Source organism: Schistocerca serialis, chromosome 7 (genome assembly GCF_023864345.2).
Source record: "Schistocerca serialis cubense isolate TAMUIC-IGC-003099 chromosome 7, iqSchSeri2.2, whole genome shotgun sequence".
Classification (NCBI taxonomy): domain Eukaryota; kingdom Metazoa; phylum Arthropoda; class Insecta; order Orthoptera; family Acrididae; genus Schistocerca; species Schistocerca serialis.
Genome location: NC_064644.1, coordinates 104,145,896 through 104,173,039, shown reverse-complemented (window position 1 = coordinate 104,173,039; position 27,144 = coordinate 104,145,896).

Here is a 27,144-nt window from a genome sequence, read left to right as displayed (position 1 = left end):
CTGATAGCATTGATAGGTAGGGGAGAGAGGAGCAGGTTGCAACGGGGTACATTGCAACATCTGCATTTTCGCATGAAGAATCCTATCAGGTGCTCACATCATGTGGAGGCGCCTTCAGCTGCGTGGTATCTTCACTGTGATGGTCGGGGTTGGTATAGAAGAAGCTTTTATTTGTGTTCTCTTTCTGTAATCGAAATCGTCATTGGTGACTAACTTTACAGTTTTAAAATTGTTGTGTATTCACTGGTAACCCAAAACTTTATATCCACTGCACCTCGCGACTGTGGATGCTGCCTGGTGGCGTTGCGGGCACGTTACGCAGTAGCAAAAGTGTGTAAGCGGGCGAGACACGGACGGGGGATCACCCTAGATCCGCTGTGGGTTGCAATAGGTGAAATTCGTTGACAGAAGCGACTTTGGCAAAGGGCAGATCATTATTAAGCAGGGCCTGTGAACAAGTATCTCAACAACAGCAAAGCGGGTCGAATGTTCATGTGCTACTGTCGTGATCATCTACAGAAGGAGGCAGAAAAACAGTGAAACTACCACTAGTCGCTAAATGGTTGGACGTCCACAACTCTTCATAGAATGTGGGGTTCGGAGGGCTATCTGTTCCGTAAAGTAGAATAGATGGTGATCTGTGCCATCTCTGCCGAAAGGGCACAATGCTGGTGCACGCAGAAGTGTTTCAGAGCTCTCAAGTGTTTGGAGCACACCATTCATCGTACATTGTTGAACACGGAGCTCAGCAGCAGACCAGACCACTCCTATGTGTTCACAAGTTTACCAACAACTTCGTCAATTACGGTTGCAGTAGGTACAGAACCATACGGACTCGACTGTCGATCAATGGAAACGTGTCAGTTCTTCGGATGAACGACATTTTTCTTACACCAGGTCGATGGTCGTCTCCACAACGCCGTCATCGAGGTCAACAGCATTTCGGAATGTGCAACGCGCCACAGACGCAGTCTGGTGGGAGCAGTGTTATGGTGTACGAGACATTTTCTTGCACTTGCGTGCGGCCTGTGGTAGTAATCGAAGACGCGCTGATAATTGAGAACCACCTGCAAGTAGTAAGGTAATGGGGTTCTAAGCGCAATTTTGATATCAAATTGATATGAGAATTAATGAAATTGGTCAGTTAATCATCCCCACCCCGACCACCAGTGACCACCCCCGCGCCCGGCCACGCCCACCCCTGCCCCCAGATAATTTCAAGGGTTTTCTCAGCTGTACATGTGTCCCAGCCTCCTCCTCCCCCTTCCCCTTCCCGCCCCCCCCCCCCACCTACCCTATTGGCAGGAATTTCGAATTTTGCCAAGAATTTCGAATTTTTGAGAGAATTTCTTTGTCCCAGGGCTGTGCTGATGTCCCCACCCCACCACCCACCCAGGAATTGGTGGGAAACTAAAAATTGCCAGTACCCGTTCTGGGATTCGAAACGTGTTCCCCCTAGGCGGAAAGACCAAGTGTACACCCCTAACACAATTAAACCACCAGAGGCACTTGGAATTGATGGGAAATTAAAATTGGATGTGTCCTTTCTGGGACTCCAACCCTGATTCTACTGAATGGAAAGCCAAAGTGCACTCCCTAACACATAGAAACTGTCCAGATGTGGGAGAGAAGGGTTAGGTTAGTGTACTTTATATTTATTTTGGTCAGGAAACTGATGTAAATATCGATCCTAATTACATAATTAATCACAAAGATCTGTCCTAATTACCCAACTATATGCATAGCGCTACTCAAGGACAGCATAAAAGTGCAATACACGGCAAAAACTGACGATACCATACAACTAGTGTTATCTTGCTGGGAAAAAATTTCGCAATACCACTCGAAACCAGCGACAGAAGCACTCAAACTCTGTACTACGTCTACGATCTCGTGGGAAAAAGGCAGTGGTATAAGGTACTAACTTTATTCTTTTTGGCAGGAAATATGTTCAACTGATAAGATGCTGGTGTTGGACAGAGAAGAGTTTAAAAAGAGTATTACCTGCAAGCTCACAGTATCTATCGCTGTCTGACATCACAGTTCCCTACGGACGCCTACTAAAAATCACTCTACAGCCCAGCTAACGGAGGCCAGTACACTCTATCACAGCTGATGGAAAAATGTGTCACCGTTCTAACTACACTTCGAAATTGTCATGAAAAGATGAGCACTCTTAATGAACAGTTCATAATGCAGCACATGTACTGGGGAAAATAGTCGTCCTAAAAGGGGTGAAGGGGGTGGTAGATGAATATGCGTTCTCCTCTATGTACATTAATTGATCAATTTAATTAATTTGTATATCAATTTGATATCAAAATTGCGCTGAGAACCCCACTACCCTACGGCTCCTGCATCTCTTCATGCTTGATATCTTCCCCGATGGCGATGTCGTCTTTCAGCAGTATAATTGCCCGTGTCTAGGAGCCAGAACCATGCCACAATGCTTTGAAGAGCGCTATAGATGTCTCACGGACCAACTTCGCCTGATGTAAATCCTGTTGGAACCATCTGGTCGCTATCGGGCGTCATCAACATACATACAAATCAGGGGCCCGTTATTTACGCAAATTAAATGACCCGTTCCTAGACTGTCGGATTCCTGACACTTTCAGTCAGTGATGTATTTCTTTCCAAAAACGGACAAAGAAAATATTAAGCAGTTGGTCGTAATGTTTTGGCTCATCAAAGTATATTAACACGTTCGGTGACATTAGTTAAATTTCGCAGTTTTACAATATGACAACTTATTTTAGTTTAAAGTGATTGTCGGGAAGTTTACTTCTATTGTATATGGCGGTGCGAAGTGGTTCATGTTGCAACAGTGTTGCATATCCTGCCTTTATTTAGATTGGTAGGTAGGTAATGTAATCCTTTTATTTTCCTTTCCCAGGCATTTTACTTTCACTAAGTCTAAATTTGTACTCTCAGACAAACAAGACGCATCATTAAAAACACAGAAAAAGGTTTGACACTTTTAGATGTGATGTAGAGTGCAGTCTCTTTGGTTCTGGAAAATGGAGTAAAAGATGATTATTCTATCAGAGAAATTGCAAAAGAGTTTAATATTTGTTACTGTACACACCCTCAGTTCATCAAGAAGATAAAGGAAACATGATAGAAAAGTCACTTGTAGGATTCTAACCACAGGAAAGTATTTTCAGACCGTGGGAAAATAATACTCTGGGCTTATATCGTGAGAGCCAGTGAAATTATGTTCGTGTTGACCAAAAAGGATGTGCGAAAAATGGGGTATCTTTGTGCAAAATACTTTTATTTCCAAATGGCATCGTCTTGTACACAAAAGAAAATTGCTGGAGCAAAATACTTTTTGTGCAAAATACTTTTATTTCAAAATGGCATCGTCTTGTACACAAAAGGAAATTGCTGGAGCAGATTGGCTTTCAAGATTTTTGGACAGAAACAATGATCTTTCCATCATACAACCTGAAAGCACATGTCTGTGAAGAGAGATGGCATTTAACAAAAGAAGTGTTGTGGAGTTTTTCCAAAAGTTAGGAGATGTGTATTTTCATCATTCTCCGGTCCATAATTTGGAATGTGGATGAAACGAGGGTAATTACAGTGTTAACACCAAACAAGGCAGTTGTCCAGAAAGATGTGAAATAAGTTGGAATTATGAGCTCTGCTGATCAGGGAGAAATGGTAACAGTAGTAGCTGCTACATGTGTTCAAGGGGCCTTCATTCCACACATGACAAATTTTGTAAAGGAAAGATTTTAAGGGTTATTTCCTCCGTGACAGGCCCACCAGTTGCATCGATACTGCCGCGGGTTCTGGGTTGGTGGTGGAGGAATCTTTTTTTTACATTTCTCGACCATTTAATTAGCAAACCAGACCAACAACAGAAAATCCTGTCCCACTATTGGTGGAAAACCATGCGTCCCATTTTAGCATAGAAGCCCTTAATAAATGTAAGAACAATGGTGTAGTGCTTGTATCATTTCGTCGCCACCGACCTCACAGATTAACCCCTCAAGAGGTAAGCGTTTACGACCCTTTCAAGAAGACATGCAGCAGGAGAATCGTTGCCTCGTTGAAAGCAAATCCACAAAATACACTAACGATTTATGATTTGCCTTCCATTACAGACAAAGAACTTCTCATAACTTTCAAAAGAGCAAACATCAGTTCGGGATTCTCAGCGACAGGCAAATTCCCATTTGACCCTGACAAATTCAAAGAACATGATTTTTCTGCATCATCTGCGACTGACAGGTCTGTTCCGGAAAAAAAACTTTCAGGTCCTCAGGCTAACTTGGAGAACATGACGAATGCTGTTAATTTTGTTCAAGGAACTTCAGCGGAGAAACGTCTTTCCTTGAGCACATTCGCCTTTCCATAAAGCTGGACCAAAGCAAGAGACTACTGTGAGAGAAAGAAGGGGAAGTGCGCTATCTTGACAGAAACAGCTGACGAACTCGCTCTGGAAGAAGAGAGGACAGAAATAATAAGAAGGGGCAAATGCATGAAAAGAAAGGATAGATGGAAGCAAGAACTAGCAGCAAAATGAATCTGAAAAACCATCCATCTGGAGAAGAAGAAGAATAACAAGAACAAGAAAATTATTGGTTGATCTGTGGGTATGGGTATAGAAATGGAGAGGAATGGGTACAGCGTACTAAATGCAAATTATGGTCTCACTGGTCATATGCGAATAATGATCCATTCTACCTTTGTGCAGACTATGGACACAAAGAAAATATTTCTGACATGTCAGACATTTCAAACTATTTTCTGAGAAATTTTGGTATGTTGCAACGTGCCCCGTTATTGGGGTAAACTGAAATACATGGCCACCTCTCTTTTAAATTTTATTGTAGCTGTTCTAATTTTATTTGTGATTTACGCGTGTGAAAGCGTGTAATTTCTCAATATAATTTTCAAATTTAACAAATTAAAAGTAAAAAATTTAAAACTGTTTTCGTTGCAACGTGCTGCGCCAACACCTACTAAGAATGAACCCATACCGTTACATATCTTACGACAAAACTACCCGTTAGGCCACTGGTAGTTTGACAGCAGCAAATTACGAAACAGTCGAAATGCTAATTACAATTCTAGCTGACCTGACGCTTAACAGGAGTTTCGGCCAGCCAAATCATCTTCAGACACACCCAGGAAGCGTGTCACGGGTTTTTTGTTGGGCACTCCAAGCGTCAGACTTATGCCACCCTACTTTTATCTTAATATTCGAACATAAACGTTCTGAACAACTTGTTTAGTGCTCCATCTAAAAGATAAACAACGCCCTAAACGCAGGACCGCGGACGTGCTCGGATCTTTAGGCCTGGCAGTGTTCCAGGACCGTCTCCAGTCCAGAAGCGTCCGATAAGTGCCTCGTAAATCGTGGGTCCCACTAAAGAACGCTATGCGCCGGGCTCGCTACCTGCCACCGACCGCTCTGTGCAGCCAGGCCTTCTTTCAGACATCAAAATGATGCCACGTAAATAAATACCCCTCTAGCTCACATATTACTTACCTAATGTCTTGCTGAATATTCCTTTCGCCCACACTCGAAGTTCCCGCGGCGCTGCACGAAATCAGTCGCGAGTGCGGCCGGAATCCAGGCTCTATTAGTGATAAGGGTGAGAAAAATTTCGCAGCGTATTACTCCACAGTTTTATCCGGAAACGTTTACTGCATGATCTGGAATAATGTTCTGCGCTGTTGCACTATCAAATCAGTCAAAGGAAGAGTCATCAGTCTGTCTTTAACCAACGAGAATGGTTGAAGGTGTCACTACTTCAGTGGTAGAGGGTGTCAATTATTTCACTATATGAAATAAAATCGTCGCAACTTCTGAGCGGTTTGCGTTAGAATGTTCAAACTGGACGGTTGGCGGCAGGGTGTGTTTGGAATTAGTATGTCCATGCGCGTTTGGTTTAGTGACGAAGCCAAGTCTTATTTGGATGGGTTCGTCAGTAAGCAGAGTTGGCGCATTTGGGGGACTGAGAATCCACATTCCGCGATCGACAAAAGTCTCTTCACTCTTAACGGGTGACTGTGTGGTCTGTGTGGTGCGAAATGTCCAGTCACGGAATAATAGGTACGATATTACTTGATGGCACCGTGACTACCGAACGGTACGTGAAGGTTCTGGAAGACGACTTCATCCTCGTTGTCCAAAGTGATCCTAATTTCGACGAGATGTGGTTCATGGAAGACGGAGCTCGTCCTCATCGAAGGAGGAGAGTGTTTGCTGTACTGGAGGAGCACTAGCATGGGCGTCGATTGGCCGCCAACTTTTCCGGACCAGAGCTCATGCTTTAGCTTGGGACGTTACATTAGAGACAAGGTGTACAGCAATAACCCCAAAACGTTCGCTGAGCTGAAAACGACCATTAAGGAGGTCATCGACAGCAACGATGTTCCGACACTTCAGTGGGTCCTGCAGAATTTCGCTATTAGTCTGCAACTCATCATCGCCAATGACGGCAGGCATATCGAAAACGTCATAACGTAAATCCGAATATCTGTAGTAACGTTTATGTGTTGAATTAAGTGTGCGCTCGCAGTAGTTTTTAACTAATTTATGTTTTTTCTTCATAGTTAAATAATTGACTGTAATAATTAGAAGCCCTGTGGGCTTCTAGCTACTCTCCGCGAGGTTCCTATTTCTGATCACCGAAACAGAATATGTACAACAGTAACATTCCATACACCACCGACCGCCTTCACCTAGGTCCTTCGGCTGATAATCTTCACAAACATAAAGCAGCGAGACAAACCTCCGCGTTCTGGCCCGTGCCAGTGCCGTCATAGGGTGCGGCCTGGAGGGGCGTGGGGTCAACACACCGCTCTCACCGCCGTTGTTATCTTTCTTATCCTTGGGACCGCTACTTCTCACTCAAGTAGGCACTCATCTGGCATTACGAGACTGAGTCCACCCCATTCTGATCCTCCCATCAAGAAGAAATTCCTGTCACCACTGGTGATACAACACGAGTCCTCCACATGGCAGCCAGACACGCTGATCACTCAACTACGGAGGCAGGTAGCAACTAAACAGGATAACAAACACATGTTTAAATGTGTATGAATTCGAAAGGGACTAAATTGCTGAGGTCATCGGTCTCTACACTTTCACACTACTTCAACAAACTTATGCCAAGAACAACACACACAGTCATGCCCGAGAGAGGACTCGAGCCTACAGAGGGAGGGACAGCGCAGTCCGTGACATGGCGCCACATACCGCGCGGCCACTCCGCGCGGCGAAGGTTAACAGTAACAAGTGAATGGGAAAAAGTCATCCTATCAGATTTCTCTGAACGGACGATAATTTAATACCTTTAGCTAAACCTCGCTGAGGCTCGTTCACTTAGCACCGGCACGCAGCTACCTGCTTGGATGAAAACTAATTTGAGGTCTTTGCTTACTGACAACGTGAGAACTCGTCCAGCGGCAACACTACTTTCGAAAACCCTAAATGAGTCTTCCGCGAATGCACGCCCATGTACGGTAAGACACTTTCAGAATCTTAAAGTTTTCCATGCGACAAGAAATAATTCCGTTGATAATGAAAGATCACCATCTGCACGTTTCAGAAATACGCTACGTAAAACATCATCTCCGCCACAGGGGGCATACCCAATCAGAGCTGTTGACCGACTCCCATTTTTCTCGAGCTCCAAGCAGTTCAGCGAAGCTATGTTTAACATTTAGCAATTTGAGATGCTGAACCTCATGAACAGAATTCATGCATTTCTATTAATCATTTCCGGCTCCCAGTAACGGAAGATATCTACAAGGTGCTGCTTCCAGCCATGATCTTCGAAAGTTTGTTTCCACCAGGTGGTGAAAAACACCCGCGCTCGTGAGAAAATGTAGTGGTAACAATGTTTTGCTTCATCGCCACACAGCTGGTCATGTGATATTACGCCAATCTTATGCACAGAGAGCGAAGGAATTAAAGGGTTGCTTTTTAAGATGTAAAAGTGTGTCTGCAACCTTCCTCTGTAATGTTGCAAAAGCGTGGCGCCCCACGATGTCATCCTCGGGCTCGGCGATGCTTCACGCAGAAAGGAGTCGACATATGCGTGAAAAAAGGCCAGAGCTCAGAGATGAGTGAGAGGTGTAAGATTGGTTAGTAATGTCACATTTGCACCAAATTTCACCTCAATTCTGCCCAAAGCCACCGTGGACGTGCCATACGAAGAGAAGATCGACACATCCCCATTATCTACATTTCACCCCTTCTCTAGACGCCTCTGCGGTGAAGGTCAGCAACGCAAGAGCATGTGTTGAAATCTCGCGGTTTTCTTATGGGTGGCCGAGGAAAACACTTCAGACACACCGTTGATTGCAATCGACACGGAAAGGCCTCAGGGGGTTACATTAAGGACTTCTCTCCTTCCCGTGGGGAGTTCATTTACACACATTTAACGGTCGATCCGGCAAGTCGAAAAAGGGAGTTAAAGGGAGAAAGGGTGATATGTACGTGGGTATGATAAACCCATTCCCTCAAACATATTTCTCTTCTTCATACCTTTCCTGAGTTACCACAGATGACGTGTCACTGATCTCATTTGTACTAAGATTGCATTATACCCGAGGTGCCTATTTGCTTCCACCGCCCTGAGTCGAATGCATAAGTTCTAACAAATGTTCACCTACATGCAGTCTTCTATAGTTGTCGTCACATGCACAGGAAACACCACGTAGATTGTGAATCCGTAATCATGACGCTGTAAGAAACTCTTAGCGAGGAACTGTTGTTTTAGAAATGATTAAATTTCCTATCAGTTTCTTTATACGGGATGCCACATGCTTTTTATTGGCAGAAAATGAGAACTTGCACAGTTACATTCCACTTTAGTCACAAATACTTTCCATTCTTCATCAAAATAGTTATCTGCGTATTTGTGTAACTATAATCACACTGTTCTCAACTAGACATTGCAAGTTAATTAATAACTGATACTTCGGCAGACAACATGTCTCTCCTCCGAAGTTTCCCAACCAGCTCTCACATTTACAAACTAGACATTGAAAATCAAGTCTCAACGGATACCGCGGTGGACAACATGACCGTTCTCCTGATCTTACAGCCGAACCACTTCGCCCGTCAGGCAAGTTAGGCGCGATACGAAGATCACCGAAGTGCTTCGCCCGCATCTCGTGGTCGTGCGGTAGCGTTCTCGCTTCCCACGCCCGGGTTCCCGGGTTCGATTCCCGGCGGGGTCAGGGATTTTCTCTGCCTCGTGATGGCTGGGTGTTGTGTGCTGTCCTTAGGTTAGTTAGGTTTAAGTAGTTCTAAGTTCTAGGGGACTGATGACCATAGATGTTAAGTCCCATAGTGCTCAGAGCCATTTGAACCATTTTGAACCGAAGTGCTTCGTCTGCCTTTTCGTTTTGCAGTTGTTTATTATTCTGCTGGTTATCAATACTTGTGAAATAATGGAATGATTGTAAGCTACTGAGAGACGCTTTAAATGTGACATGCAACTAAATACGCTGTTTGCCCGCCCGACTAGCCGCGCGGTCTAAAGCGCTGCTTCCCGAGCTGGCGTGCAGGTCCCCGCCACTTACGCGTACACCATAATTACTCCACCATGCAAACATTTGGGGTCACACTCGTCTGATATGAGACGTTCCCGGGGGCGCCAGGGAGGCGGGGGATGGTCCAGTGGGGGCCAAACCGAACAGTAACCCTGGGAACTGGGTTCGGTGTGGGGCGGCGGTGGGGTGGGTGGACAGCTGTAGCCTGTTGGGTTGTGAACCATTGAGAGCTACGTAGGCACGATGCCTCTCAATCGTTTCTAGATCCCCGGTTCAATACACTATACACAAATACGCTGTTAAGTTTGTCTAACATTAATGATAGAAGATTGTCATTTTGGCGCGCAAATATCGAATGCAGCAGCCAATCGTGGAGAAGAACCGCAATTTAGGCGCTCTTTCTCAGGATACCCGTACCGAACAAACCACCTGTCATCGGTACCTAACACCACATTACGTCATCTGGCCACAGCTCCCTACTGCACTGCTCTAAGAAGAGCTTCTTGGACCTCAATATGATGGCTGCAGAGCTAGAAATATTACATAGAGAACGACAGCTTACAAAGCTATGTGTAACAGAACGGCGTTCTTGACAACCTTTGACACTGATGACACCCCCTGGCTGTTTGAACCCTTCTCTAAAGGCACCGTGAGGTTTCCAGCCCGTAGAACGTTATCTGACCCCTTTGCAGTGTAGCACGACCGTAATTTTTGCTCTGAGGGACAAAAAAGGTTTCAAATGGCTCTAAGCACTATAGGACTTAACATCTGAGGTCATCAATCCCCTAGACTGAGAACTACTTCAACCTAACTAACCTAAGGACATCACACATATCCATGCCCGAGGCAGGATTCAGACCATCGACCGTAGTAGCAGAGCAGTTCCGGACTGAAGCGCCTAGAACCCCTCGGCCACAACTACCGGCTGTGAGGGACAAGATGGAACCACTAGGAAAGTGAAAAACGTTTCGAAAAAGTTTGAACTTAATCCGAAGCAGAAAATTGTGTACATGGTTGTCAGCCCTCCCGTTTAGTGCCTTCCTTTGGCGCAATGATGGAGGAATGCGGCAGGGACATGTGCATTAATAAAATGGCAAAAGATCTGTCTAAGACCACCCTGTACAACGAAACGATCGGTGCCACTCGCACGGGGTTCATAAGCACTTTAAAATCCACCTGTCCGTATACAAACTTTGATCGATACCTAGGTGTCTGCAGACAGGCAATCCCATGACATTCTACAGTTCAGTCACTACACTGCTGTTCTAGTGCCTGTCTGTGAGCAGGTGGAATGCGAGGAGTTTCCATGGGTTGCCTGGCCACAGGTCCCTAGCAAGCGGTCAAGGGTTGTTTCTGTGTGGGTGGTACCAAGGATGTTGCCAAACTGCGACGTTTTAGATGGGCCCTTTGGCTTTTATTCACGCATGTGTCTGAGCTGGCGTAAGCTGTCGGCAGCACACCGGTCGGCAAAGACGTAGTGCGAAGATCGATAGTAGGCGCTGGATCAAGTGCACCTATCAGGAGAGAGACCAAAGACAGCCCGACAAGCAACACGCCGACAACTTCCTCTCGACCGTAAGTACTTAGATCACCAGCTTTGACCAGAGGGTCTCAGTCGCTCAGTGACTCACTAGCTCAGTCACTTTCACTGACTCATTCTAGTTTGGCATCTGTTATTCATTCGCGGAGTGGGCTTAGTCTACGACAGTACAGAGCGTCAGATTATAGCAAGATTACCGATATTGCCTGTAAGAGGACTATTATTGAAGAGCCTGTACCACAACACATGGACACAGTTAAAGTTAAGCAGCAACAGTCTGTTCATGTAAATAAAGAAGCGTGTTAACCTATATGTGCATTTGCGTTGTAGAAAGAAAATGCCGGCACCCATAACATTCTCCTCCTTGTTTCCGACTGTACAAGACTCTGCAGTGTCAGTATCATACATGTCCATGATCATGCCACAGGCGACCCGAAATAGGAGGACTGGAAGAGCACAAATACTCTTTGCTGCTTCTGATCGCAACCACATTTCGTTGAATAATTTCTGAACAGTCCCTAGTGTACCAGAGGAAAAACTTCGGTCGTGCTACGCTTCGAAGGGGCCGTATGACATTCAGTGAGATTGCGGCCCCACGATGCCCTTACAGAAGGGTTGAATCGTCTGTGGGATATCATCACTGTGAACGTTACCAAGAATGTCGTTCTGTTTCTCATCGCATTGCACACTGCGCACTGAAATGTATGGCAACCAACACATCGAGTGTGGGAGTGGTTCCATTGACGCTGTTTATGACACCCCATGAGGACTTTGCGCGTCGATTCTGAGCAGCTGTTTGTCTAAAATGTTTTCCTCGCCAACCACTAAGAAAACTAGTTGATTCGCAGTTCTGACCTCCATCGCAGAGGCGTTGTGAGAAGGTATGAGATATGGTGAATGGGTGGGTGCGGGAGAGAAGGGGGGGGGGGGCGACGACCTTCCCGTCACGTGACACGTCAACAGTGGTGTTCGGCGGAACTGTGGCAAAAGTTTATGCCAATGTGACGTCATTAACAACCTTACTCCTCAAGTGAATCTCTGAGTCCTGACCTTTATTTTTCTTCACGTATATAGACACCTTGCTGTTTGAAGCGTCGCAGATACCGAGAATGACGTCCCAGAGCACCATGCTTTGTCATCACCACAGAGGAAGGTTGTAGGCCCCTTGAGCCAAATTTCAAACTTCTACATCGCAAACGGGAAAAATGACGGTGTTTCAAAAGAAGTACCGTTTACTTCTTTCGCGCAGTGTATCTACAGATACGTTTTTAACACGTGAGCAATGTAGATGAGGGAGGAACCGCATGGCGTATATTTGATTACCCATCGCTATGGTTGCGTGTCAGGCAGAAGTTTCCACAAATGCCTTCTTGCTGTGGTAGGAAGTGAGAGCGAGATCGTTGTTAAGTCCAAACGCTGGAGAGAGAGAGAGGGGGGGGGGGGGGGGAGAGAAAACAACGTTAATATCTGTGACAGGCCGCTTGTAAAATAGTCGTTACCAGAAAAGTTACAGTTTGTTAAAAAAGAACGCGTGGTCGGGTTGATCAGTAGAAAAAAGTATTTGACAACAAACTAAAACATATACGTACATCATATACAAACAAAAGAAAAATGCATTTACCATTAAAAATACGCCCAGTCACCCGCAGCGTCGATAATTGCGTGGCATTTCCGAGGCATGCTTGAAACAAAGTTTTCCGCGTATTCACGAGGAAGAGACCTTCAAATGCGTCGAATCTGATTTGAAAGCTGTTTTACAGTGAATATCTTTTTTCCTTGCAACTTCGTTTTGATGCAAGACCACACATTTTTAATAGGATTAGCGTCAGACAATTGTGAGGGCCGATCCAGTAGCTGCACACCTTTCTTCTTTTTCCAGTCGCTGCAAAGTCTGCTGCTGTGCTTCGAATCATTGTCCTCCTGTAGTATCCGATCTTCATTCTTGTCAATGAATCAACATTTGGCAGTTGGCATCAAGCATCTTTGATAAATGCGACGCCTGAGCTGCACTCATAACTCTTTTTGTGTATCTCAGTCAAGAATTCAAAGTAAACTCGTGCTTTATGAACATTGTATGAAGAACAGAGGCTCCCTCTGTTAGCTTGTGAAAGAGCTAATCCGATATCTTTTACCATCTGCGTGTAATGCCGACCACGCTCTTACTGGACATACTGTAACACACAATAATTATTACGTTGATCCTGTAGGAGGTGACAACACGGGAGAACCTAGTGCAGGGGTTTCTTTTAAGCTATCCGCCCAATTAAGACCAAAAGTTTTCGAGATGGAACAAGAGATCGCTTCTAAAGGGGCAGTGTTAGAGAGGAGATGTGTCGTGCGGCCCTCTCCGTGAAGGATGAACAGACCACCCTGGGTCTGTGTTCCGCTGTGGCCACTGTAGGAGCAGCTAACCACATGCAAAGCAACCCGGACGCATTTTTTTCTGATTTATCCGGCATTGATCAGACTTCTATGCGTTCTTGTCATCGATTTTTGAGCACTGAAACTCATTCAGAATATATGCAGATTTTACCGGGATTCCTGTGTTCGTTAATTACTTTTGCACGAACAGCGCAAATAACAGATTGTATGTGACTACCACCAACGTTCTTTCAGCTGTGAAATCGACACATGTGCAACCCCACAGACAGGATCGAAATGACGACCTTTGATTCAGAATATCTCCACTAGTATTAATCTACTTGGTTTCTCTTTCAGGGTACTTATTGAGTGATATTAATCTGGCGACCGTGCTTTAATCAGTTATTTCAGCTAGTCATACATGCACAGTCAATGAGCCATGGGCGATTAATTAATCTCAGGTGGAAACCGACAGAGCGGCAATACCACGAATTCACTTCTGAAGTCAGCCTAATTGGCTCGGAACACGATGCTTTTAGTAGCATTAGGATGTTACCGTCCCATCATCTACGGGGTGAACAAAATTTCTTGCCACCGCATTCCGGAAACTGGCATTAGCGCCCAAGACAGCGTACAGGATAAACACAAAAGTGCGGTCGGGAAGTGATACATTACATTGTGTTCGAGAATATACAGATATTGTTTGCGGCACTGCCCTTAAATGTGTGCTTAAGATTTGTAAGGAACATACAACGTTGTACTTCCTCAATATCTGACTACAACCCACTAATACACTCAGGAAGAGTATCGTGACTATTTTTCTGTAAAATATAATTTCATAATCGATTATTGAAAGAAAGTCGGTCGTGACACCTATAACTAACTCATATAACGTAAATTCCTTTTTTTTTATAAATAAGATACATTTATCACAGCATAGAAGTGCTGGTTGCTTGCTGACTCCGTTGACTCTACATCATCCTTTTGATATTGTATTTTAGTATTCTTGTAATATATCTGTATTTCGAATGCATTATCGCATATTTTTTCTACCATTAATTCAGGATTTATAAGAAACTACCATGATAGGGTAACAAGTTGCGTGGGTAACTTACTCATTCGAGTAGTTTAAAAATTGTAGAACTCATTAAGAAAAGAATCTGTCATGCAATATTAAAATTGAGTTAAACAACTGTATTAAAACGTATCATTCGTTTAGCATATGCTAGAGGAAACAATACTAAGTTTTACACGAACAACGGTAACCCAAACGCATCAGTTGAATTAATGTTACTAAAATATAAATCATAATATTACATTAGCCCTAACTTCGGAAATATGACAGACTCACTAAATCTAAGACCAGTTTCGGGATCAACATAAACAGCGTTATGAGACACTTCTGGATGGCATTCATGCAAATTAAAAAGTATTTCAGATCCATACCACCTACCACAACAACAATTTTCTATGAACGGCCTTTAGGAAACTTTGCAAAATGTATTTGTAGATGTCTTGAGTGTTGCTTGTCAGTCTGGGACCTTGGCGTAGTTGGATTAATAGTAGAACTGAAGAACACCTATTGAAGAGCGACGCGTTTTGTGACCGGTTCGTTCAGTGAACAAGCGAACGGCTCTCACTGGCAGACTCTACAAATAGTCGCTGTGCATCAAAAAGAGGTTTGCCGTTAAAATTTCGAAAGCGTACTTTCCAAAAAATGGCTAGTAAAATGTTACTTCTTTCTGCATACATTTCACAAAATGACCATGACGAGATGAAATCAAAGCTCATGACAGCTGGTCCCCCAACACAACATTCACAAATGGAACGGAGAAGGGGAGTAACTATGGTTTTTGCAGACTTTCTGTGCACCACACACCCTGGAGGATGTAGATGTAACACAGGTTTTTTAAGTATACCTGCGTATTCCGTAATCGGTAAGATCGTGCAACATTGTTACTTTCTAAAATTTTAGCAACGATTAAGGTAGTCCATTGGCTGTCACTATGAGGTTTCTACCGCGAAATGGCTGTCTGTGGATTCTGCAGTGATTCGCAGGATAGCCTCATCGACACACATTGCACCTCTTGGACTGGGCACAGCTTACCATGAATCGATGTTGCCGAGTTGTTGTCAGATTTGCTGAATAATTCCATCGCAGTGTGTTGGTAACGTGGCACATTTATCACCATGTGAGCTTACCTGAAACAAAAGGAAACGAAAATTAGATATTATTTTAGGTATTGAAGAAAAAGTACATCTACCTACGAAATTTCTGTTTCTTGCAGCTAGCTAATAACGAAGTCCAATAGAATGTAAATTAAATGATGATGGACTTTCGTGAGTAAAATAGAAAACGGCCAAGCTAAGAGTGCTCTCAGCGATCTGGCTGAGGGATGTTACAGAATCGATGTGGAGTGATATTGATCACTTGTGACTGATATCTTCTCGCTGCCGACAGAAAATAGTAGGAAAAACTGTGTTTCGTACGTTTAAGTCTGCAATATCAGAAGTGACAAGTATAATTACTGATCTGTGAAATTTTATGAGTAAAATGAGTTTGAAAATGATTCACAGCCATTTAATTGCTATTGACTCACTTGGCCCACCAGCCATTGTGTGTGTGTGTGTGTGTGTGTGTGTGCAGGCAATTAGTCACATTAATGGTTCAAATGGCTCTGAGCACTATGGGACTTAACATCTATGGTCATCAGTCCCCTAGAACTTAGAACTACTTAAACCAAACTAACCTAAGGACATCACACAACACCCAGTCATCACGAGGCAGAGAAAATCCCTGACCCCGCCGGGAATCGAACCCGGGAACCCGGGCGCGGGAAGCGAGAACGCTACCGCACGACCACGAGCTGCGGGCTAGTCACATTAATAATCCATATGACGAATGCTGTAGTTGAAACAAAGGAAGTGTTTAATTCCTTTTATTTACTTTCGCCATCCAAGGCTAATAATAAAGCAGATAAGAAAAAAATTGATGTGTACAAATAAGTAAAAGAAAACACTGCGCATATCTGGCGTTGGTAGGATGTATGAGCTTGTGCTGTAAAGTAATACCTCCGAATCTCTTTTGTGAAAAGTCTCAAAAAAGCTTATTAAATAAAACAAACGTTATTAACATTTTACTTCCTTATTCTTCGTGTCTACATATTTATTTCTCAACATAGTCACCCTGAGGACGAACACATTTCTGCCAACCAGAGACCATTTTGTTGGTACTGTCACTGTAGAACGTTTGACTTTTTTGGCGGAGTCACAACCTCATCCCTGCTTGCACAGCTTCATGACTATCAAACTGAAGTCCTCGAAGGTGTTCTCCAAGTTTAGCAGATGTCGCTTCGCTCGTGTATGTTACGGCATTGTCTTCCTGAAGTAGAGGGTGCTCCAAGTGTGGACGGAACTCTTCGAATTCGAAACTCGATTACAACACGCTGTTTCTCACGCACCGACATAGTTAAGTTACACACTGCCATGTTAGGCGCTTCAATTCGGAGCCCTCTAGCGGTAAAGGGCTGCCAATATGTAGACACGAAGAATGAAGATGTAGAATGTTAATAAGCCTTGTCTTATTTAAAAAGGTTTAAGGGTTTTCACGGTAGAGTTTGGAGGCGTTGTTTTTAACACGTCCTCGTATTTGCATAATATCGTGCCACTGCCACGTAACGTAGCTCTATGAAACTTGAATCATACACAGAAAGAACTGCTACAGTGTACTACAGAAGGTAATTCGAAGAAATGCGCTTTGATAAGGACAGAAATGACGCTTTTATTAAAAGACAATAATTGCACTGAATTCACCCCAACGCCCGATGTTCCCCTGTACATTAAAAATGGTAGGACGTAGTTGATAATAGCTCTGCAAGCTGGTTCCTTGCTGGCCACAACGTTGGCAGGGAGTTCCTGTGGTGGGGTGTTCCATTCCTCTGCCAGCGTTATTCACGACTACTGGATGGCCACTGCTGCATGTGGACATGTTGCAATATGTCTCGCCATCGCACCCCACAAGTGCTCGATGGGATTCATGCCGGGGGAACGGACAAGCCAGTTCATTCGCCGAGTATGCACTTGTTCCAAGAGGTCCTCCAACGGCGCTATACAATGCTGTCTCGTATCGTCAACAATACAAATTAATTCATCGTCAAATGTACTTCTTAAAAACTATGTGGGGTAAGAGTACAGTGTCACAATAATGTTGACCGGTGAATGAACCGTGCTCAAAGATGTGCATGTCAGTACACACATGCAACATAGTTCCTTCCCTCACCATAACACCTCGACCATCAAAACGATCATATTCGACATTATTCCCGGGTAGGGTACCTCCGGCATTGTCGAACATGATCGTTCTGAGTTCTGTTTTTTTTTTTTTTTTTTTTTTTTTTTGCATCAGTCTTCTCACTGGTTTGATGTGGCCCGCAACGAATTCCTCTCCTGTGCTAACGTGGAAGTCATTGATTGATGTCCTGTCATCTTGTCCCTTCACCTTATCCGTGTTTTCCACATGTTCCTTTCCATTCCGATTCTGCGCAGAACCTCCTCATTTCTTACCTTAGCAGTCCACCTAATTTTCAAAATTCGTCTGTGGCACCACATCTCAAATGCTTAGCTTCTCTTCTGTTCCGGTTTTCCCACAGTCCATGTTTCATTACCATACAATGCTGTACTCCAGACGTACATAATCATAATTTTTCTCCTCAAATTAAGGTCGATATTTGATATTAGTAGACTTCTCTTGGCCAGGAACGCCCTTTTTGCCATTGCAAGCCTGCTTTTGATGTCCTTCTTGCTCCGTCCGCCATTGGTTATTTTACTGCTTAGTAGCTGTATTCCTTAACTTCATGTACTTCATGACAATGAATACTGATGTTAAGTTTCTCCTTGTTCTCGTTTCTACTACTTTTCATTACTTTCGTCTTCGTTCGATTTACTCTCAATCCATACTGTGTACTCATTAGACTGTTTATTCCGTTCAGCAGATCATTTAATTCTTCTTCACTTTCACTCAGGATAGCAATGTCATCAGCGAATCGTATCATTGATATCCTTTCACCTTGAATTTTAATTCCACTCCTGAACCTTTCTTTTATTTCGATCATTGCTTCCTCGATGTACAGATTGAACATCAGGGGCGAAAGACTACATCCTCGTCTTACACCCTTTTTAATACGAGCACTTCGATCTTGGTCGTCCACTCTTATTATTCCCTCTACGCTGTTGTACATATTGTATATGACCCGTCTCTCCCTATAGCGTACCCCTATTTTTTCAGAATTTCGAACATCGTTCACCATTTTACATTGCCGAATGCTTTTTCCAGGTCGACAAATCCTATGAACCTGTCTTAATTTTTCTTTAGTCTTGCTTGCATTATTAACCGCAACGTCAAAATTGCCTCTCTCGTGCCTTCACCTATCCTAAAGCCAAACTGATCGTCATCTAGCCCATCCTCAATTTTCTTTTCCATTCTTCTGTATATCATTCTTGTAAGCAACTTGGATGCATGAGCTGTTAAGCTGATTGTGCGATAATCCTCGCACTTGTCAGCTCTTGACGTCTTCGGAATTATGTGGATGATGCTTTTCCGAAAGTCAGATGTTATGTCGCCAGACTCATACATCCTACACACCAACGTGAATAGTCGTTTTGTTGCCACTTCCCGCCAATGATTTTAGAAATTCTGATGGAATGTTATCTATCTCTTCGGCCTTATTTGATCTTGTCATGTAAATCTCTTTCAAATTCTCATTCTAATTCTGGATTCACTATCTCTTCTATATCTAATCCTGTTTCTTCTTCTATTAAATCAGACAAATCTTCCCCCTCACAGAGGCTTTCAATGTGTTATTTCCATCTATTCGCTCTCTCCTCTGCATTTAACAGTGGAATTCTCGTTGCATTCTTAATGTTATCAACCTTGCTTTTAATGCCACCGAAGGTTGTTTTGACTTTCCTGTATGCTGCTTCTGTCCTTCCGACAATCAATTCTTTTTCGATGTCTTCACATTTTTCCTGCAGCCATTTCGTCTTAGCTTCCCTGCAGTTCCTATTTATTTCATTCCTCAGCGACTTGTATTCCTGAGTCTCCCGGAACATTTTTGTAGTTCCTCCTTTCATCGATCAATTGAAGTATTTCTTCTGTTACCCATGATCTCTTCACAGTTACCTTCTTCGTACGTTTTTTTTCCTTTCCAAAATCTGTGATGGCCCTTTTTAGAGATGTCCAGTCCTCTTCAACTGTACTGCCTACTGAGGTATTAATGATTGCTTTATCTATAGCCTTAGTGAACTTCAACCGTATCTCGTCATTTCTTAGTACTTCCGTATCCCACTTCTCTGCGTATTGATTCTTCCTGACTAATGGCTTCAATTTCAGCCTACTCTTCATCACTACTATGTTGTGATCTGAGTCTGTATCTGCTCCTCGGTACGCCTTACAATCCAGTGTATGATTGCGGAATCTCTGTCTGACCATGATGTAATCTAAGTGAAACCTTCCCGTATCACTCAGTCTTTTCCCAGTATACCTGCTCCTCTTGTGATTCTTGGACAGAGTATTCGCTATTATTAGCTGAAACTTGTTACCGAACTCAATTAGTCCTTCTTCTCTCTCATTCCTTGTCCCAAGCCCATATTGTCCTGTAACCTTTTCTTCTACTCCTTCCTCTACAACTGCATTCCAGTCCCCCATGACTATTAGATTTTCATCGCCCTTTACATACTGTATTACCCTTTCAATACCCTCATACACTTTCTCAATTTCTTCGTCTTCAGCTTGTGACGTCGGCATGTATACCTGAACTATCGTTGTCGGTGTTGGTTTTCTATCGATTCTGATAAGAACAACCCTGTCACTGAACCGTTCACAGTAACACAGTCTGTACCCTGCCTTCCTATTCATGACGAATCCTACTCCCGTTATACCCTATTATGCTGCTGTTGATATTACCCTATACTCATATGACCAGAAATCCTTGTCTTCTTTCTACTTCACTTAACTGACCCCTACTATATCTAGATGGAGCCTTTGCATGGTCGTACTGACCTCCAAATCATTGAACACAGCACAAAGACCGGCCAATGTTATTGCGACACGGTTCTCTTTCCTCAAGAGTGTTTCTTCAGCGGTGCTTTCGGCGCTGAGGACATTCTTGTGGGTGACAATGGGGGACAGCATCGAAGAGCAAAGATGGAGGACAAGATATTCAACGAATGGACTAGCCTGTCCGTTCCATCGATTTATATCTCGTCGAGCACTCGAGCACGTGTGGGAAGCGCTGGAGAGACCTACTAAAGCACGTCCACTTGTAAGAGCGACTATCCAGCAGTTGTGAACCGCGTCGATGGATTAATGGAATGACTCGTCACAAGAACTCCTTCCAACGTGGTGGCCGTATGTTACACTCTGTGGCTTCCTTACTTCATGCTATTAATGCCCAACGCAGGACAGGACCACCTTTGAGTCCGCAGCTCGTGGTCTTGCGGTAGCATTCCCGCTTCCTGGGTACGGGTCTCGGGTTCGATTCCCGGTGGGGTCGCCTCGAGATGATTAAGTGTTGTTGTGTCGTCTTGATCATCATCATTTATCCCCATTACGTTCGGAGTAGGGCAATGGCGAACCACCTCCGCTAGGACCTTGCCTAGTCGGCGATGCGGGTTTCCCGCATCGTTCCCTTCGCTCCTCGGAATATGGGACCTCATCATCATGACGACCACCTTTGAGTGGATGACTTACCGTAAAGCCGGTATGTTCAGTATCAAAATAAACAACGCTATCTTATCGCTTGCATAACGTTTCCCTTTTTCATTACATTTTCTACTTCAGGGATAACCGGTGACTCCCATTCTTGTTTCAGCTCGTTCGCATCTAGACAGACGGTTTTGTTGTAAGTCGGAACGCCCAAGCTGTAGCATCGAGCGACTCTCGTCCCCGTCATTATCGGATATTCTCTTATTTAGCACCAACATCATCTGACAAGAGGTTTCACTTTATGAATAGATGGAGGAAGTTTACGTTTTCACGCCTCATCCGCCGTAACAAGCTTAGGAGCTGGAATTCGGCCGTTTACTTTTCAAAGGAATAAATCCGTAATTTCTTTGAATGTTTTAGGGAAAGCAAGGAAAATACAAATCGTGATTGTCGGACAGGGATTTGAGACGCCGTCTTACCAAAAGCGACTCCAGTATTTTAAGGACAGATAGTAGTTTTACTAAAAGTGTCCCTCATCCGAAGTTCACACGTATATCAGTGTTCCTACATTACCACACTGTTTCTTCGCTAAGTCCAATAGCAAACTGAAAAGTTATCGCTATGCGAATGTAGAACTGAGTATTCTAGGTCTAAAAGAACTTGGTTTTCAATGCAGTCTAGTTTTCAGTCAATGAATTTTGTGAAGTGTTTGCGCAGTTAACAGAGTCCACCCCTATAGTGCAACTCTGGAAAGCATGTGCAGTACCCATCTAAAGATCTCATTGTAGTTAAATGAACTGATCTTATAGCATTATTGACTGGAAGAACATGCCTAGGGTTGTTCGGCTGTTTCGTGAAAGTCTTTCTACTTGATACCATTTCGGCGACTTGTGTTTGTCTACGACGAAGATGAGACGAAATGATTAGGACAACACAAATACCCAATCCCAGATCTCCGATCTGGCTGATAGTCCAACTCGGTACCATGATATCCAGACGCAGCGATGGTTTACCATTGCTTTTTCTCCTTATTGTTCAAGACATTTTGATTTGGTCTGGGAGGACGTCACATGACACGCCTTCAAGTTCATTGCTCAACCCTCCACCTAGTTTTTTTATTTTTTATTTTTTATTTTTTTTACGTAGGGCAGCTTGGCTACAGTGCCGGCAACCACTAGGTCACATTGCAACATCCGGCAGCGATACCAGTACCAGTGAGGTCGTCAACCCTCTTATAACACTGGTGACGCCACACGCGACATTCCAGGATGGTGTCCGTATGTGCGAAATTCGTTACCTCCACCACGGCGTAAGGCATGCCGGAATGGTGAACTACTAACCGACCTCTCCTTCTCCTCTAATTTCGAATCCTTGTACGCTCGCGCGCGTATACCAACATATCCCACCAAAGATACATCTTCACATTATACGCTTCTCCCCCTACGTAAATTTTAAGATTCCCTCCCCAGACAAAACGACAGAAAAAAAAACACGATGCATATATCCACCCTACCAGAAGTAACACAATCCGTGTCATCCAGTCAGGACACCCTCTTCTCTTGCCACCCTCTCCAACGCTTCCCTCATGATCAACCATGGCCTGATGTCCACCCAAGTAAGATCTATCCAAATTTCTCTACTTCCCTAATCAGCCACCCTCCCATATACCGTCATTTCCCAATCATCACTCCTTCTGCTCCACTAACAGCCAACGCCTTACTGTTCGAGAACATCTCAACCTCTCCGCCGGCCGACGTGGCCGAGCGTTTCTAGGCAGTACAGTTTGGAACTGCGCGACCGCTACGGTCGCAGGTTCGAATCCTGCCTCGGGCATGGATGTATGTGATGTCCATAGGTTAGTTAGGTTTAAGTAGTTCTAAGTTCTAGGGGACTGATGACCTCTGAAGTTAAGTCCCATAGTGCTCAGAGCCAACCTCTCGAAAATCACTCTCTCTCACTGCAATTACTTGAAGTGATTCCTGAGCTTTTATACGTCCATGGAAGTGAAAAAAAAACATTTTTAATTACACATGTACAAATTTTATCTTTTCAATATTTCAGAGCTATTTGTTGCAGTACCTACCTCTACATCTTTACTCCGCAAACCACCTTACGGTGTGGGGTGGAGGGCACTCTGTCTACTACTGCCACTTTCTGTGGTGTCACCGCCAGACACCACACTTGCTAGGTGGTAGCTTTAAATCGGCCGCGGTCCATCAGTACATGTCGGACCCGCGTGTCGCCACTGTCAGTGATCGCAGACCGAGTGCCACCACACGGCAGGTCTCGAGAGACGGACTAGCACTCGCCCCAGTTGTACGGACGACGTAGCTAGCGATGCACACTGACGAAGCCTCGCTCATTTGCAGAGCAGATAGTTAGAATAACCTTCAGCTAAGTCAATGGCTACGACCTAGCAAGGCGCCATTAGTAGTTTATTGCCTGAATCTACAGAGTCTCACTTGTATCGTCAATAGCGATGTACAACAAGGATGGATTAAAGTTATTCCAGCAGCTACGTACTTTTCTTTATATCATTCATTACATATCCTGTTTCAGACCTATCTCTAGCCTGCATGAGTTAACGCGTGCCTTTCGGCTACTTCCGAGTGGCGTGGCTGTTAACCTACGCCACAACACTTTCCTCCTTTCCCGTTCCAGTCGGGCCCGTTCCGCAGGCTATCGCCTGTGAGAGCTCGAATTCCTCTAATTTTATGTTCATGGTCTTTCTGTGGGATATACGTATGAGGAAGCAATAAATTGGTTGTCTCTTCTAGGAACACACGAGCTCAGAATTTTTACTGTATACCACGATGTGATGTAGAACGCCCCTCGTGCAGAGTCTGCAACAGCAATTGACTGGGCATCTCCGTGACGCTCTCGTGCTTACTAAATGAACGTGCAACGAAACGTTGGTCTTCTGTGGATATTCTGTACTTCCTCTATCAATCCAGTCTGCTACAGATGCCAGACGAGTAATATTCAAGTACTGGTCGATAGAGGGTTTTGTAAGCTAGCTCCTTTGTTGACGGACTACGTTTCCTGTACAGTCTTTCAAACAAATCTGAGTATGACATCTAATTTATCCGCCATTAATTTTCTGTGGTCGTTCCACTTTAAATTGCTCTGTAGGAGTACTCTTAGAGTACATTATGGACCCAGGTGCTTGCAGTGACTGTTCTGCAATAGTGTAATCATAGAATAATGAATCATTTTGCTTATTTGTGATCAAAACGCTACGTTTGTTTATGTTGAAGGTCAATTACCACTCCCTGGACCCTCTAATGTTGGCTAAGGCCAGCATCTTGCACCATTGCCAATTCATCCTCTTCCGTGATTGGTGAGGGAACGAAAGATAATACAGGGGAAAAAGACAATGGCAGGGAGAGACCTGGTGTAATTACAAGGGCTATTAGGAAGGTAAGGAACGATAAGTCGCGAAATGGAAACCACAGTGAAAATAAAAATTGTTTTATTTGCAACAGTTAGCTACAACTTCCATCTACTTATCTCCATAGTAACCGATACGACTTAGACGTTTCTCGTATCGTTGTACCAACTTTCCAATACCCTCATTATAGAAGGCAGCCGCCAGCGCTTTCCGCCAATTCTCTACGCTGGCCTACAGCTCATTGTCTGTGCCAAAATATTGTCTTCATAGCCAGCAGCTCATGTGAGCAGAGATGAGATAATTTCGGGCTGTATTGTGGGTAATCAAACGTTTCCAATTGAAAATGATTCAGTAGCATCTTCACTGCCCCTGCAGAAAGCGGCTGAGAATTGTCTTGTAGAAGAAAACGCACGGCAGTTATGTAATGTTGGCTGCAGGCGAAGGCCTGAAGGCGAAATTTCTCACCAGGCCCTCGTACTTGGCGGGAGAAACTGTTGTTCTTGGTATCTTTATGTGCTCCATATGTGCTCAGAACTAAAAAGAACGACGTAATGCCATCGACGGCATACTAGAGACACTACCTAACACACCTGTGCAAAACTTCATCGGATTTTCACTATGGTCTCCATTTCGCGACCGATCGTTTCTTATTTTCCGGATAACCCTCGTACTTTTACCGGCAGATCTCCGACGACGACGCTGTCCGTGGCCTTGTATTGTGTTCTGTGTTGGATCCAACCGGATGTGGTATATTGTTATCATGACTGCTTAACTACTCTCATATTGTTAACCAATTATGGTACTTGTGCTGTACTTTGTTTAGTACATAACACTCAGTGGTAATGTATTACAATCACAACTTCTTTATCCGATCAGAGCATGCATCCAGCTACACATTATTTTACGATTAGAAAAAGATAAGAGTCAGAGGATCACTCACACAGTCTCCCTCTTTCTCTCTCTCTCTCTCTTCTTCCTCTTCTCTCTCTCTCTCTCTCTCTCTCTCTCTCTCTCACACACACACACACGCGCGCACACACACACACACACACACACACACACTCACACACACGCACGCACACCGTGCGACGCACTAGCGCACTTACCTACCTGTGACAACTCTTCGGTAGTCGTAGGACGGGTGCTTTGCGTTCAATGGTCTGAATAAATGCAATGTTTAATGTACTACATATCGGGGGTATGACAGATGATCGTGACAGCGACCGCTTCTCTTAGAACTAGACAAAGGAGATAGAACAGACAGGGGAGAAACGTTTTAGATGTCCACCTACTATGTTAACATTAATTTATTTGATATCGTCAAATAACTGTCCTCTAAAAGTTGAGTAATTGCAAGGTGATATGGCCCGTGGTATTGAACCCCAGTAAACAACATCACAATGAGTTGAGAACCTGTCAGGTATTGACAAGCATTAGCGAAATAGTTCACACCACTGTCGTTAGAAAAATGGGAAAAGAATTACTCTAACTGAGCTGTGGCCAGTCTGTTAATTGCATAAGGAAATAGAGGTGGAGGAAATGCTAGCTTAGGTTGAGTACAGTCACTTACTCATGCCATTCAGGTCTCTTAGCCCTTGTGACTCTTCCAGTAAGCTGTTACGGAAAGTATGAGTGGTACGAAAATCGAGAGCAAAAGTAATCCCTCGCCTTAAATTGTAAAGTCCGTAGCTTCAACTGGCCAGAACTGATGGTTGTGCTCTCCGTGTCTGTTGGTGGAAGGGCTGGGGTGTAATACGGACTATTTTTTCAGCTGACCCTCAGCTTCATGTATTTGAACATTTATTACTGTGTTAAAAACGTACTATTAATGGAGCAGATGTTAAGCAATTCAAGCGTTAATTCGCTTTCGATACCGATCACATTGTGGTAGGAAGAAACAGACTTAATTTGATTCCTGACAAAACGTGTTCTCGTCCTTCCCTTGCTTATTCTTAATTTTTTCTGTTAATGACAGTGCACTCAGTTTCTAAGCATGAGTCTGGCGAGTAAACAGAGTCGCTTTCACACCGTATACGAAGGCGACTACTAAATATTACCGTGTGCCTAAACAGTTCTACACTCTGCTTACTATACATATAGGGAACTATGCTTCGCGACAGTACTCAGTTTTAACACCGTTTATTTATTCTTTAAACAAGTATACGGTCCCTAGGCAGTCTTACACAGTGTCATATCACTCTTTCTGTCTACCTATAAAGAAAGATTAAACATGTAATGTATTTCAGGGTGATTTAATTGTTTATCTAGCCCCCTCAGTAAGTTATATGACTTCTTTCTGTATTTGGGTGTTATTAATATAGGTATGTGTAACACCTTTTATTTAATTATAACGATCTGAAATTAAATCCTCATATTTCTAAATCAAGAGCATCTTATTACTTAGAAAATGCAGGTGTAAAATATTTGCAAAAAAAAAAAAAAAAAAAAAAAAAAAAAAAAGCAACAGGAAGTTATTCCACTCATTAACACTGCTCAGTTAGGAGAATCAGAAAATAAACTTTGAAATTGCTAATTCATCTTTGAGGTCATTATAAAGGCTCCGCTATATTTTTGCATTATATTTTTTCCCATTGAGTATCACCTTAACATTGGTGGGCAGCT